This window comes from Lithobates pipiens, unplaced genomic scaffold (assembly GCF_037356315.1).
Source record: "Lithobates pipiens isolate NorthernLeopardFrog02 unplaced genomic scaffold, aLitPip1_a1.2 Scaffold_3, whole genome shotgun sequence".
Lineage (NCBI taxonomy): Eukaryota > Metazoa > Chordata > Amphibia > Anura > Ranidae > Lithobates > Lithobates pipiens.
Genome location: NW_027507790.1, coordinates 92,179,815 through 92,194,859, shown reverse-complemented (window position 1 = coordinate 92,194,859; position 15,045 = coordinate 92,179,815). Strand labels below are relative to the sequence as shown.

Genomic DNA, 15,045 nt, shown 5'->3' with positions numbered 1-15,045 from the left:
ATGAATTAAAGTACATTTAAAATGTAAATTGCCAAATCTGAAGTGCCAATTATTATTTTCTGAAAGCGTGCAACAGTAGAAGCAGTACTGATTCACAAAAGTTTTAGGAGAATGTTAAAACATTAATAAACAAACAGACAAAAAAAAAAAAACAATCTGAGGGAAAGAAAAGAAAAAAAAAACACACATACAAAACAATACATTTTAGAACTAGGCAATAAGTGGTCAAAAGGTACCACATCCCAATAAGTAAATAATTTAATTTGAGAGAAAGCAGGCGGGACTTTTACAGGGTACCAAATAATATCCAATAGGTTTGTTAAAAAGTTAGAAAAAAAGAAAAAACTGTGCTAACCTAAAAAATGGAAATATATCCCCAAATGAAAAGGATACCAATCCAGAGGTAAAAAACAAACAAAAACCTCAAAGTGTTGCACCTGAATAGTAAATCAATTCAACATATTGTGCATATGTGTACATGTGCGACACTGACCCTCGCAAATGAGATACAGTAATGTATTACCAGTATTCGTATCAAGGGAAAGGGACCACTGTGTATGTAATTAAGCATAAAAAAATTATACACAAAAAATTTAAAAAGACATAAAAGTGATGAACTGAAGCTCAAACAAGGTGTGTAACAGAAAACTTAGATGCGTGATAAACAAAATAAAAAAGCAAGTGAATAAAATGATATGAACAATATCAACACATCGATGGTGTGTGTCTGGCCGGTGCACACTTTCTAACAGACCAACCCGTACTTCCTGGTGTTTAGCAAGCGAACAAGACTGAGATGATGTCAACACGTCGCTCCGCCTTACGCGGTTTGTAATAACTTACGTCGTCCAGGGGCTCCTGGACGACGTAAGTTATTATGAAACGCGTAGGGTGGAGCGACGTGTTGACGTCACCTCAGTCTTGTTCGCTTGCTAAACACCAGGAAGTACGGGTTGGTCTGTTGGTGTGTGTCCGGCCGGCGCACACTTTCTAGCGAGCCTGATTGTTAAATCCTTTATGTAAGTGCATCTATATATTTTTGAATTAAAAGTCGTTGGTTTTACACTATTTGGAGCCTTTATCTTTTATATGATATTGCACTGAGCTGAGAGTGGTGTATGGAGGGACGATAGAGACAGCTATAGCTCCATCTTGTGGAGGACTTGTGATCGGTCAAGTGGTACATCAACCTGAATGCCTATTTAATCCATTGTCACCTGTTGTGACCCTCTGTAACGGGGGGTCATTTCAAGTTGGTAAGGAGCCAATTTATACATATGGTGGCGGCTAAGAGCACATTGCACCTTGAAAACTTTTTTGCTTGAATTCAGTCATTCACTTGAAGATTTATCACTGGTGGTCAGTAAATTACATGGACAATTTGTACAATTAAGAATATACATATTTTTCACCTTTAATCATATGGACACTATATAGTGTTGATATTGTTCATATAATTTTATTCAGTTCCTTTTTTATTTTGTTTATCACGCATCTAAGTTTTCTGTTACACACCTTGTTTGAGCTTCAGCTCATCACTTGTGTCTTTTTACATTTTTTGTGTATAATTTTTTTATGCTTAATTACATGCACAGTGGTCCCTTTCCCTTGATACGAATACTGGTAATACATTACTGTATCTCATTTGCGTGGGTCAGTGTCGCACATGTACACATATGCACAATATGTTGAATTGATTTACTATTCGGGTGCAACACTTTGAGGTTTTTGTTTGTTTTTTACCTCTGGATTGAGATATATATATATATATATATATATATATATTCTTTTCATTTGGGGATATATTTCCATTTAGGTTAGCGCAGTTTTTTCTTTTTTCTATTCTGATTTTTGTATTTTTTGGTATACATTAGAATTGCAGTTTCTGACTAATTCTGTATTTTGGGTATCCCATAGCTCAGTTTGCCCCTCCTTTTTTTTTGTTAAAAAGACAAATGTTTATTAAACAAAGTTTTTTTTAAAATGACAATTAATGTTCAAGAAAATCACATATCATCTCAAATATCATGTACAACCATTTCTTACTCTACATGTTTCACTCATAAGAGCTTCCTCGGGAGTTTTTGAAAGTGTTGCATGAATTTTAAATACTACAAAAGAATCAACCTTCATAAATAATTGTGTTTATAAATTGCCATGAGAAAATATTGCATAGTCACATAATATGTTATAAATCATAAATATATACATTTAACACAATGTGATGATGAACTTAGGATGCATGCCTACCAGATGCTTTTTATTCATAAAAGATAGATTTCTAGTTCCTAGATTGGAGCCTGGATATTGGCCCCCATTTAAGAGGAATAATCCATTTATTTCTAATTATATACAGTGGAAACCTTTATTAACCACTTGCTTACTGGGCACTTAAACCCCCCTCAGTCCCAGACCAATTTTCAGCTTTCAGCGCTGATGCACTTTGAATGACAATTGCGCGGTCATACAACACTGTACCCAAATGAAATTTTTATCATTTTTTTCCCACAAATAGAGCTTTCTTTTGGTGGTATTTAGTTACAGCTCGGAGTTTTATTTTTTGCTAAACAAACAAAAAAAGATGCAAAAAAAAAAAAATCATGTTTTAATAGTTTGTTATAAAATTTTGCAAACGGGTCATTTTTCACCTTCATTGAAGTGCGCTGATTAGGCGGCACTGATAGGCTGCATTGGTGGGCACTGATGGGCTGCATTGGTGGGCACTGATAGGCATAGTTAAGGCGGCACTAATAGGCACAGATAAGGCGGCACCGATGGGCACAGATAAGGCGGCACTGATGGGCAAAGATGGGCACAGATAAGATGGCACGGATGGGTGGCACGGATAAGTGGCACGGATGGGTGGCACGGATGGGCACTGATAGGTACCACAGATAGATGGGACTGATGGGCACTGATAGGTGGCACTGATAGGTGGCTCTGATAGGTGGCACTGCTGGGCACTGATGGGCGGCACTGCTGGGCACTGATGGGCGGCACTGCTGGGCACTGATGGGCGGCACTGGGGTGCAGCACCTTTGAGGCAGATTGGGTGGCACTGTGGGTGGCACTGTGAGTGGCACTGTGGGGTGGCACTGTGGGTGGCACTGTGGGCACTATGGGCACTGACGGGGGGCACTTACTTTTGCTTTTATTTTACTTCAGGATGGCACTGCGGGAGGCAGGTGGGCACAGGCAGGTGGCAGGTGGTCCCTTGTATTGATGGCCGTTATCGGGACTGATGTCCCGATCACGGCCGCCGGTGATCGGCTTTTTTTTTCTCTCCTCGCGCTGTCAGCGCGAGGAGGAATAATAGCCGTTTACCGGCTCCGTTCTATCACATGATCAGCTGTCATTGGCTGACAGCTGATCACGTGATAAGGGGTCGGGATGGACCCCTTGCACGGATCGGTGATCAGGCGAGTCTCATAGACTCGCCGATCACAGAGCGCGCCGCGCGCGCCCCTCAGGGGGCGCGCAGGCCGCTCGTAACCGGGACGACGTCAATAGACGTCGTCCCGGAAATGTAGGTCCGCGCTAATGCCGTCATTTGGCAATAGCGCGGATCCGAAGTGGTTAAAAGGAAAAGTTTTTTTTTCTTTTTGTTGCAGGATTTTGTCTGGCTGATTCCTCAGATAGACTTGGCAGCAGGAGTGGTTGGGCACTCCTGCTCCGCCAAGGTGCAGTGAATACTATTTGCTGTGTTTTTTTTTTACGTCAGGTATCCTAGCAATATATTCTATCCCCGTATTTCTGGGGAGAGAATATTGTATTAGTTCTATACTATCAACAAGGCTTGAGGTAAACCTTGCTTCACCTTTTACAAATGAATAATATTTTTGTTCAACTCTGGTCCGAGTAATTAGGGGGACCAGTTCAAGTTGAAAACTTGCATATGAATTTTACCTTTCAGAATATTTACCCTATCTCTATGGCTGCAACCCAGGCTCCAATTTAGGACCTAGAAATCTATATTCTATGAATAAAAAGCATCTGGTAGGCATGCACCCTCAGTTCATCATCACATTGTGTTAAATGCATATATTTATGATTTATGACAAGTTACGTGACTATGCGATATTTTCTCATGGCAATTTCTAAATATAATTATTTACATAGTTACATAGTTAGTCAGGTTGAAAAAAGACACAAGTCCATCCAGTTAAACCACAAAAAAACAAAACAAACATAAGTGATTGTTGTTTTTTTTGTAGTATTTAAAATTCCTGCAACACTTTCAAAAATTCCTGAGGAAACTCTTATGAGCGAAACATGTAGAGTAAGAAGTGGTTGTACATGCTATTTGAAATATGTGATTTTCTTGAACATTTATTGTAATTTTAAAAGACACTTTGTTTAATAAACATTTATCTTTTTAACAAACCTATTGGATATTATTTTGGCACCTTTAAAAGTCCCACCTGCTTTGTCTCAAATTAAATTACATACAAAACAATGTATATGGCAATAGTAATAAAGCTAGCAGCAGAGCTAGTGAGATAAGACAGAGGCAGAGCTATAGACTGGAGGGGGGATGATAGGGGGGGGGGGGGTTGTAAAATTGTAGTATAATAGGTAAGTAAACCAATATCTAAATTCAGACCATTATTTTTTGTGTCAAAAAGAAGTATAATTCTAAGGTTCAAACATTTTCCTTTCCTGGATAGTTCTAAAATTCCCTTTAAGAACTAAAACATTGAGGTCTTCTATACTGTGGTCCGGTTGTGAGAAGTGATGTCCCGCAGGTGTGCAGAAAATGTCTTCTTTATGTTCCTTGATGGTATGTCTGTGCAAATTCATCCTCACTTGTAACTGTCCCGTTTCACCAACATAAGATCCTTTGCTACCCCTTTTGCATTGGATAAGGTACACAACATTACTGGAGGTACAGCTGAGCTGAATGATTTCATGATATTGAAGGACCCATTTGTGTGTGTGACCCTTTTAGATAGATTGATCTTGTTGCACAGTTTGCAGCGTTTTTTATTGCAGGGTTTGCTTCCATTATTTGTGACTTAATAATCAGAGTGAAGTTTCCTGCTGAATAGTTTATGTCTGAGGTTGGGCGATTGTCTGAAAGCCAATGAGGGGGGATTGTTGGAATATTTCTTTCAGAGTTTCATCCTCTGTTATAATGGGTTGTAAATCTTTGATTATCTTTTTGATCCCTTCTAGTGTTGGGTTGTATGCGGTGACTAGAGGTACTAGGTTATTTGTTTTTTCTCTGTATATTGGAGGAGATTTTCTCTTTGGCTTTTTAAGGTTGTGTTTATGCTGTTGCTGATGGTTTTGTCTTTGTAACCTTTCTTATGGAAGGAGTCTGCCGGTGTTCTGAGATGTTTACCCTAGGGAAAGGACCCCAGAAGGCGTTGTGTGTCCATTGCAGCTGAGTGTAACGGTCTCTGGTGTGTGACAAAGATCAAAGCTTCATCTCTGGGATCTTTGTTTGAGGACGATCGGGTGGTGAACACTACAGAGGAACAATTATTGGGACGATCCAATCATTCCCTGATGTTTAGGCACACCTAGCCCAACCAGCCTTAACAACATTCCATGAGGAGAATTGATGAGATCATTCATTCAGGCTCTACACTTGCCGAGGTCTGGTAAGTGTTCACTTCACAGGGAGCAGGATTCGCACACAGAGTGAGAGCAGGTGCCTGAAAATCTATTGTAAAGCGTTGCACCATCCTTTTGATCTCCCTTTAGACCTATTTTTGTTTATATAACACCAGCACTGCATTCATTTGCAGTTTATATTAATTAACGATTTATTTAGGAGCGCTGTTTTTTGGTTGTTTTGTTTTTTGGCGGATCTCTGTTTGAAGATTTTATAACAGCTGCCCACAGACTGGTTTTATTTATAATCTAATTAGTAACCTTTCTTTGATTTGGTTTGAATAAGTGCTAATTTCAACTGTGCCCTCAAGTACTTGGTGGTGTGGGCTCCTTCATACACTTTTTTCTATTAATTGTCGTATATTGTTAAGCTTGTTCAGAAAATCAGTGGTGTCTTGCAGGAAACTTGCAGTATTCATGAATAACGGTTTTAACATATTTTCTACAAGGCCTGAGATATATGCGGTAAGTGTTTTCATACTTGTTATATTGGGTCTGCCTGGATTTCCTGGCTTGTGAATCTTCGGCAGCATGTAGAAGTCTTCAATTTCTGGATTATCTGGAATCGCATTGATAAGTTCTGAATGTGGATGGCTTGGTATTATTGTGATAAGACCTTTTAATTGCTTAGTAAAATCCTGGATCAGATCATATGTTACACAGCTCATCAAATTCGTTCTTACACACAACTACTTCACTTTCAACAATGACATCTATTTCCAGTGTATGAGTACAGCTATGGGAAGTAAAATGGCACCCTGATATGCAAACTTATTTATGGCTGACCTGGAGGACAAATTCCTGAACAATATACAACAAAAGTCATACAGATATTATCGCTATATTGATGAAATCTTCATGATATAGACTGAAGGTGAAGAAAATCTAAAACTATTTTTCTCATTGCTCAACACTTTTCACCCATCTATCAAACGAATGGATTATTTGAATACACATATCAACATCCTTGACTCTACAGTATACATCAGGGATGACTAGCTTCACACTTTGATACACAGAAAACCGACTGACGGATGCAGCTATCTCCATATTTCCAGTTTTCACCCCCAACACACTAAACAGGCCATCATATACCCCAGAATATGTTCAGACCCAGAAGACAGAGATAAACATCTCAGAACACTGGCAGACTCCTTGCATAGGAAAGGTTACAAAGACAAAACCATCAACAGCATAAAACACAAACTTGAAAACTCAAAAAAAAAGAAATAACCGAGTACAGACATGCCATCAGGGAACTTAAAAAATACATTTTCTGCACACCTATAGGACATCGCTTCTCACAACCAGAGCAAAATATAGAGAACCTCAATGTTTTAGTTCTTAAAGGGGTTTTCAGAACGATTCAGGAAAAGAAAACGTTTGAACCAGGAATGAAACTTCTTTTTGAAACAAAAAATAATGGTCTAAATTTAAATATTTCCTTACTCATTATACTACAGTTTTACGACCCCCTCTGTGACTATCATACCCCCCCCCCCCCCCCCAGTCTATAGCTCTCCCTCTGTCTTATCTCACTAGGTCTGCTGCTAGCTTTATTACCATTGCCATATACATTGATTTGTATGTGTTTGTTTCTTTCTTTTTTCCCCCCCTTTCCCTCAGATTGTGTTTTTTTTTTTAACGTTTTAACATTCTGCTAAAACTTTTGTGAATTAGTACTTCTTGGACCTTGAAGAAGGGGACATACCCCGAAAGCTTGTCCTGAAAAATTGTATGTTAGTTGAAATCAAAAAGTATCAAGGACAGTAACTACTACACCACTGGGCGGCACAGTGGTGTAGTGATTAGCACTCTCACCTAGCAGTAAGAAAGGTCGCTGGTTCGAATCCCAAACACGACACTACCTGTCTGGAGTTTGCATGTTCTCCCTGTGACTGCATGGGTTTCCTCCGAGTACTCCGGTTTCCTTCCACACTCCAAAGAAATGCAGGTAGGTTAATTGGCTTCTGTCCAAAAAATTTACCCTAGTATATGAATGGGGACCTTGGATTGTGGGCTCCTTGAGGGTAGGGACTGATGTGAGTGTGCAATGTACAGGTATAGGGGCAATTTTCTCTGTTTCAATTCTACTAATACAGCTACAATCACCTCAAGTATAAAAACCTGGAAGCTGATTGGTTTCAGTGCAGAGCCACACCAGATTTTGTCCCCTCCAGCTTTAGTAAATCAACCGCAGTGCATGTATTTGCCTGGCTCCTTCGACAAACTTTTAAACAAAAAAAAAAACTTTTATCATGCCTGGTGGTGCTGAATTATCCAAAATTGGATCCATGTATGGCCAGCTTTAGTATAAAATTCTTGTCTCTCATCTACAACACAAATAACAGAAGTGTGCAAATGGGGAAAATCCTTAAAGCTGGACTCAGGGATCACAATTCTCTCAGCTCTTATCTAGCTGAATCAATAATTAGGTTGCATTGAAATTTAATGGTACAGGTGATGGCCATTGGGCACCACATCCCTTTGATTTAGATTTAGGGATTTGTTTAGGTGCCAAAAAACATACCACACAAAATAAGTTGCTGATTTACTCCCATGTTGTTCCATTTTAGTTAACAACTAAATATGAAAAGATTATATCGGAGAGAGAGCGTAAGAATATAGAAGTTCAGATGAACAATAGAGCCAATACATTTGGATTCCACTAATTGTAAATTATTATTATTTATTCTAAATTATTAAATATTGTTCTTCATAATAGCCTTATACATAAACTGAAGATGCCAGAATTAGGATTGAATGTTTGTAAATGGGAATCAAACTGGTTAAAAGACAAAAAGTAAAATCTTTTCAATTTAACCCAGCTAAAGGAATATGATTTCTGCCTTGCCAATAACAGTCAGTCTAAAAGCGGAGTTTCTCCCAAAAGTGTAACTTTCGCTTTAAGTACTCCTCGCCCCCTGACATGCCACATTTGGCATGCCATTTTTTTGGGGGGAGGGGGAGTGTGTACCTAGTTTAGAGTGGGACTTCCTGTCCCACTTCCTCCTTCCTGCTCTTAGTCGCCTAGGCGACTACTCTCCCCCAGGTGGCCCCTCTCTCTCGGCAATCTTCTGGGACACGTCCCAGAAGATTGCCTGGCCACTAGCAGAGTGCAGCATGATGTGTGCATGTGCAGTGTGTGCCCGACCGTGAAGCCGAAAGCTGTCAGGGCTGGGTGCCTACAGTTGCTATGACGGCGCCGGCGATGAGGAGGGGGAGAGGAGAAAGGCTTCAGGCGTCCTCATCGCTGGACCGTGGGACAGGTTAGTGTCTGTTTATTAATAGTCAGCAGCTACACTTTTTGTAGCTGCTGACTTTTACTAAATGATAAAAACATGTGGAACTCTGCTTTAACATGTACAGCTGGAAATATCAGGCACAATAGCTGTATAATGCTACACACAGTCATACAACTTGCTTTTGCATATTGATATCATGATGCTTATAGACCAGATACAAAAGAAAATTATGGAACACTAGCTAAATTAGCTATTTCCATGTAAGTGTTAGTCACAGAGTCAAAGAGCAAAATGTGAGCTTTTTATCAAAATTACTAGCCCAGAAAAAAAACTTTTTTTTTAATGGTTTATCATGTCATAATGTCTAATGACAGAAAACCTCAGGAATAATAGAAATGAGATGAAATTTACATCATTGTAGCAATACAGAATTGCTTATTTAAAAGCAAAACAATTCTTAACAAATAGCATATGAAATAGTAAAGGACTCCTACTCATGGACATTGTATACTTAATGTACTATAGTGTACTGTCACAGCAACCTTGTTTGGTTGTAAAAAGCTTCTCAAGGTAAACTATATGCATTGCAAGGATTTTAGCAAACTTAAGTGAACAAGAAAGAATCAGTCGTTTCAAAACAAGAATATACTTATTATATTAAGGGACACTCTGATGGGTAAATTGTATGTTAAGGGGCACCCGAAGGGCACAACAAACCGTGCCCCTTACCATAAAATCTGCCCATCAGAGTGGCCCTTAATACAAGATGTGCCCAACAGTGTTGCTCTTAACATAAAATAAGGGTCACGCGGATGGGCATCTTTTATGTTAAGGGGCACTCTGATGGGCACATTTTATTTTAAGGGGCACGCTGATGGATATATTTTTAATGTGCACGCTCATGGTCACATGTTATGTTAAGGGGGCACTCTGATGGGCACACCAAAATGTGTCCATCAGTGTGCCCCTTAAGAAAATATGCCCATCAGTGTGCACATTAAAAATATACCCATCAGCGTGCCCCTTAAAATAAAATTTGTCCATCAGAGTGCCCCTTAACATAAAAAAAAGGTGCACATCAGCGTGACCTTTAACAAAATATGCCCAGCAGTGTGCACAATAAAAATATGCCCATTAGTGATCACTGGTTAACATGTGGCCCACATACCTGTAATGCAGGAGGGCACAACTGAAATATCAAAAGGGCAGAAGCTGCAAGCTATAGAGAGCCAGGAACCATGAACCGCGAGTAGCAGGGGGGAGAGCCGCAGGGCACGCATGTGACGTCACGCCCCTACTCACGGCCCATGAGTGCAAGTTGGTCTTCTGTCAACTCTGAGACCTGAGGTGAGGAGCGGGGGGTGGGCGCACGCACGCAGTGTCACTGGTTGCTGGGGAAACCCATGGTCCCAGCAAACCAATGACGGCTGTTTTAGAAGGATACTTCACTGCGCTCCCCCGCCCCCATAAATAAATTGTACCGCCCAGGGCATCTGCCCCCCCCCCCATACCAGCTCTGGTTTAAACTGTAAACCACTATTCACAGTGCTGTCCATATCATGCTACCATTTAGCACAGTTTTATGCCATACATACACCCTTATTACATATACATTTATGTGAAAAAAAAATAATCAGTGAAAAAAGGCACAAATAAAATGTCCCAATAAATGTCTCTAAAATTTCCAAAATAATATTTCTTGCAAACTGTGCTTAAAGTGCTCCAAGATATAACTTTAAAAAGTGCTCCAATAAAAAAAGTGCTTCTGTGTTCCCACTTTTGTTTCACAGTGCTGCATGCATTGCTCTGCTCCCAGTGTCACTCACCAGATGCTTTTGACTTTGTGCCTATCGGCATCAAAGTCTATGCCCTTGTACACACGGTCGGAGATTCCGACGGAATGTTTCCTATCGGACCGTTTTGTTGGATATTCCGACTGTGTGTGGTCTGCATCGGACTGTTTCCGTCGGAATATCCGCGGACCAAGTTTTCCAACTTGCCGGTAAAATTTTCCGACAAAATGCTCCGATCGGACATACTCCGATCATGTGTAGCCTACTCCGACGGACAAAGTGCCACGCATGCTCAAATCAAATTCCTAGACCAAAGTTATTGGCTACTAGCCTGAACGTAGTCCCGTCGTAACGAAATAACGTCATCACGTTATGTACAATCGGATTTTCCGACAACTTAGTCCGACCGTGTGTATGCAACATCACTTCCGGACCCCTTCCGGAATTAATCCGTCGGAATTACTCCGACGGATTTGGTTGTTGGAATCTCCGACCGTGTGTACAAGGGCTATTAGGCGTGTGGATATACTCCTCCTGGGTCTTTGCAGGATAAAACACAGCAGCTCTCCTTCACCATTCCACCAACAATCTCCTCACGTCCCTTGGCACCAACTCCTCATTTTTATTGGAGCACCTTATGAAGTTATATCTTGGAGCACTTTAGGCACAAGACACTTTGCAAGAAATATTATTTGGAATTATTGAGACATGTATTGGGACATTTTACTTGTGCATTTTTTCAAAGATTATTTTTATTCTTATAAATGTATATGTAATAAGGGTTTATGTATGGCAGAAATACTGTGCTAAGTAGTAGCATGATACAGATGTGAATAGTGGTTTACATATTATAAGTTATGCCTTTAATTGGACTTCTAGCTGTTTTATCATGGGGACAGCGTATTGTGTCATCAGGACAGGTATCATTAGGCCACATGGTGCATAGTTGCAATGTTGTTATAATAAGTAAATAATGGAGTCTGCTGAGAGCTATCCATGCTGTATGCTGTCCATCTTTGTCTTATACAAAGCCTATCATAAAGAAACCATCTTCCAAACTGCCTATTCAGATCGAATCTAGATACTCTGGCAATACTTTACAGACTATAGTGAGATGCTCCTTTAGGAAAAAGCATGATTATAATAATAAACATATTGTTTTGGTATCAAAACTACAGTGATATAAAGGTGAACTTCATCTTTGCTGTAATTTTTCCAAAACTGTTCTGTCCTTATTATGCATCGCTTGTTACGCCTTCACCAATGTGTATGTGTTATTTGACAGATAGCTTACCTTCCTCCTATTGATCAATAAATAGGACTGCACAGAAGTCCAGATAATTTGTAGAAAAGTAACAGGATGGTGTGAAACTGGAGATAAAGAATAAAGACTGCAGTCAAAACAAAGAGCTAATTTGCAGTTAGCACAGCAATTTAAAAAACATGGATATTGGTTTTGTATATATTTTCTTTACTATAACCACTTGGCACCAGTAAATTCTGTAATTTCTCTTATACATGTTAAAAATCCAAATTTTTTCCTAGAAAATTGTGGTTGTGATTGTTGCAATTTTTGAAGTCTCACAATATTTGCACAGCCATTTTTAGAGCACATGTTTTCAGGAAAAAATACACTTTAATGAATTTTAGTGCACACAAAACACAATATAATACCCGATTTTTTATAAAATATAAAAGACAATTTTGCACCAAACTACAGTACATTAAATTATTAATAGTCAATGCCTTAAAAGTCTTTACAGGTTACCAGTTTAGAGGTAAATGGGGGTCTGGCACTAATTATTGCTCTTACTCTGATGTTCACAACTATACCCCACATGTGTAGTGCGATTACGCTTCACATATGCATGCATGGCCTAGGTACACATTCACAAGTAAGCATGAAGGGATGAGGACGCTTTTAAAAAAAAAATGTTTTTTAAATGTATTTATTTGAATTTTTCACACTGTCGCCCTTTTTTTTTTAATCAATTTTATTGCTATCACAAAGCATGAAGGATAGCCCTTGTGATGGCATTGGCAGTGGCAGATAATCTTTACTGGGACATCATGCATACCTGCATCCATACATGTATATTAAAGCACTGGTAATGAAGAATACGTTTACGCATGTACAGTGCCTTGCGAAAGTATTCGACCCCCTTGAACTTTTCACCCTTTTGCCACATTTCAGGCTTCAAACATAAAGATATAAAATTTTTATTTTTTGTGAAGAATCACCAACAAGTGGGACACAACTGTGAAGTGGAACGAAATCTATTGGATAATTTAAACTTTTTTAGCAAATAAAAACCTGAAAAGTGGCACGTGCAAAATTATTCGGCCCCTTTACTTTCAGTGCAGCAAACTCACTCCAGAAGTTCAGCGAGGATCTCTGAATGATCCAATGTTGTCCTAAATGACTTATGGTGATAAATAGGGATGAGCTTCGTGTTCGAGTCGAACGTACGTTCGACTCGAACATTGGCTGTTCGGCCGTTCGGCGAATTCCGAACGTTTGGGCCGTTCGCGTCAAAATTTGAGTGACGCGTGCGCGGACCACAATGCACTGCGGTGGCGCAGTGCATTGCTGCCCCATGATTGGTCAAGCATGCACTGTGACCCCGCATGCTTGGCCAATCGCAGCGCCGGCAGCGAGGAGAGCCATGATTGGCCACAGGCATCCTGCCTGTGGCCAATCATAGCTCAGGCTGTGTAGTGCACGCCCCACACTATATAAGGCCGCCTTTTAGGCGGCTTCGTGTAGTGTGTTACTTAGCATCTGAAGCAGTGGGTGTTCTGTGTACCTTCAACACAGTACACACCAATCGTTTTTGGCTGATTTCCTATCTTGCTGCTGTGTAGTGGTTGTTGTCTGTGCCCTGACTGCAGTATACACCACTATATTCACCTCACCTATATAGCTAGTGATCTAGCTTTAACCACTTAACAACTGCCCATTGCCGATTAACGGCTTCAGGGGGGTTGTTTAACTCTGAGAGGCCGTTAATTAACGGCCTCCCAGAATTCTGCTCTCGCGTGCCCCGAGGTGTGCGCACTCGAGAGCATCCGTGACCGCCGGGTCGCATCACGGATCACGGCCGTTTATAGCGGCCGTTTACCACGTGATTGCTCCGTCAAATGACGGAGTGATCACTTGGAAACAAACCGGCGTCATGTTATGATGCCTGTTCCTCCCTCCCCTCTCTGTACCGATCGGTACAGCGGAGGGGAAAGAGATCGGTGTCAGCAGCAATGTGGGCTGCATCTGCAGTGCCCACATCACTGCTCACCGAATTTAACCCCTCAATTCCCTGCCAATACTCTGCAATACCAGTGCATACTCTGCAGTACCCTGCCATTACTCTGCAGTACCCGCCATTACTCTGCAGTACCCCCAATACTCTGCAGTACCCTGCCATTACTCTGCAGTGCAGTACCCTGCCATTACTCTGCAGTACCCCCCATTACTCTGCAGTACCCGCTATTACTCTGCAGTACCCGCCATTACTCTGCAGTACCCGCCATTACTCTGCAGTACCCGCCATTACTCTGCAGTACCCGCCATTACTCTGCAGTACCCGCCATTACTCTGCAGTACCCGCCATTACTCTGCAGTACCCGCCATTACTCTGCAGTACCCCCAATACTCTGCAGTACCCTGCCATTACTCTGTAGTACCCCCCAATACTCTGCAGTACCCTGCTATTACTCTGTAGTATCCCGCCAATACCCCGCCAATACTCTGTAATACCCTGCCATAAATTGCCATACCCAGCCATACTCAGAGATACCCAGCCATACTCGGTGATACCCTGAAATACCCAGCCATAGACGCCCCCCACCCCTCACCGCCCTCCGGTGCTTCTACCAACTCGCCAGTACGATCAAAGCCAGAATCTTTTTTTTATTTTTTATTTCAGGCTTCCCAGCCTAGAGGTGAGATGTGGGGTCATATTGACCCCCCAGATTTCACTGTAAAGAGGACCTGTCACCCCATATTCCTATTACAAGGGATGTTTACATTTCTTGTAATAGGAATAAAAGTGATCAAAAATATATTTTTGGGGAAAAAAATGTCAAACTAACATAAATAAAGTAAAATGAACAATAAAAAAAATAAAATAAAAATTAAAGCGCCCATGTCCCCATGTGCTCGCATGTGCCACACATGTGAGGTATCGCCGAGAATGTTAGAGCGAGAGCAATAATTCTAGTCCTAGACCTCCTCTGCAACTCAAAACATGTAACCAGTAAAAAAAAAATTAAAGCGTCGCCTATGGGGATTTTTTAAGTAGCGACGTTTGACGCCATTCCACGGGCATGTGCAATTTTGAAGAGTGACATGTTTGATATCTATTTACTCAGCATAACTTCATCTTTCACTT

At 40.6% G+C, this 15,045-nt stretch overlaps 1 protein-coding gene across 2 annotated transcripts in view; it reads right to left on the bottom strand.

Moving 5' to 3' along the window:
- Positions 1 to 15,045, bottom strand: part of WSCD2 (WSC domain containing 2) — a 478,077-nt gene that overhangs the window by 372,644 nt on the left and 90,388 nt on the right. The window contains exon 2 of one of the 2 annotated variants that reach the window (XM_077462039.1): positions 11,952 to 12,028. The exons of the other annotated variant lie outside the window; for it this stretch is intronic. The gene's annotated coding sequence lies outside the window, so the exon portion shown is untranslated. The remainder of the gene's footprint in view (positions 1 to 11,951; positions 12,029 to 15,045) is intronic. 2 annotated transcript variants of the gene reach the window in all.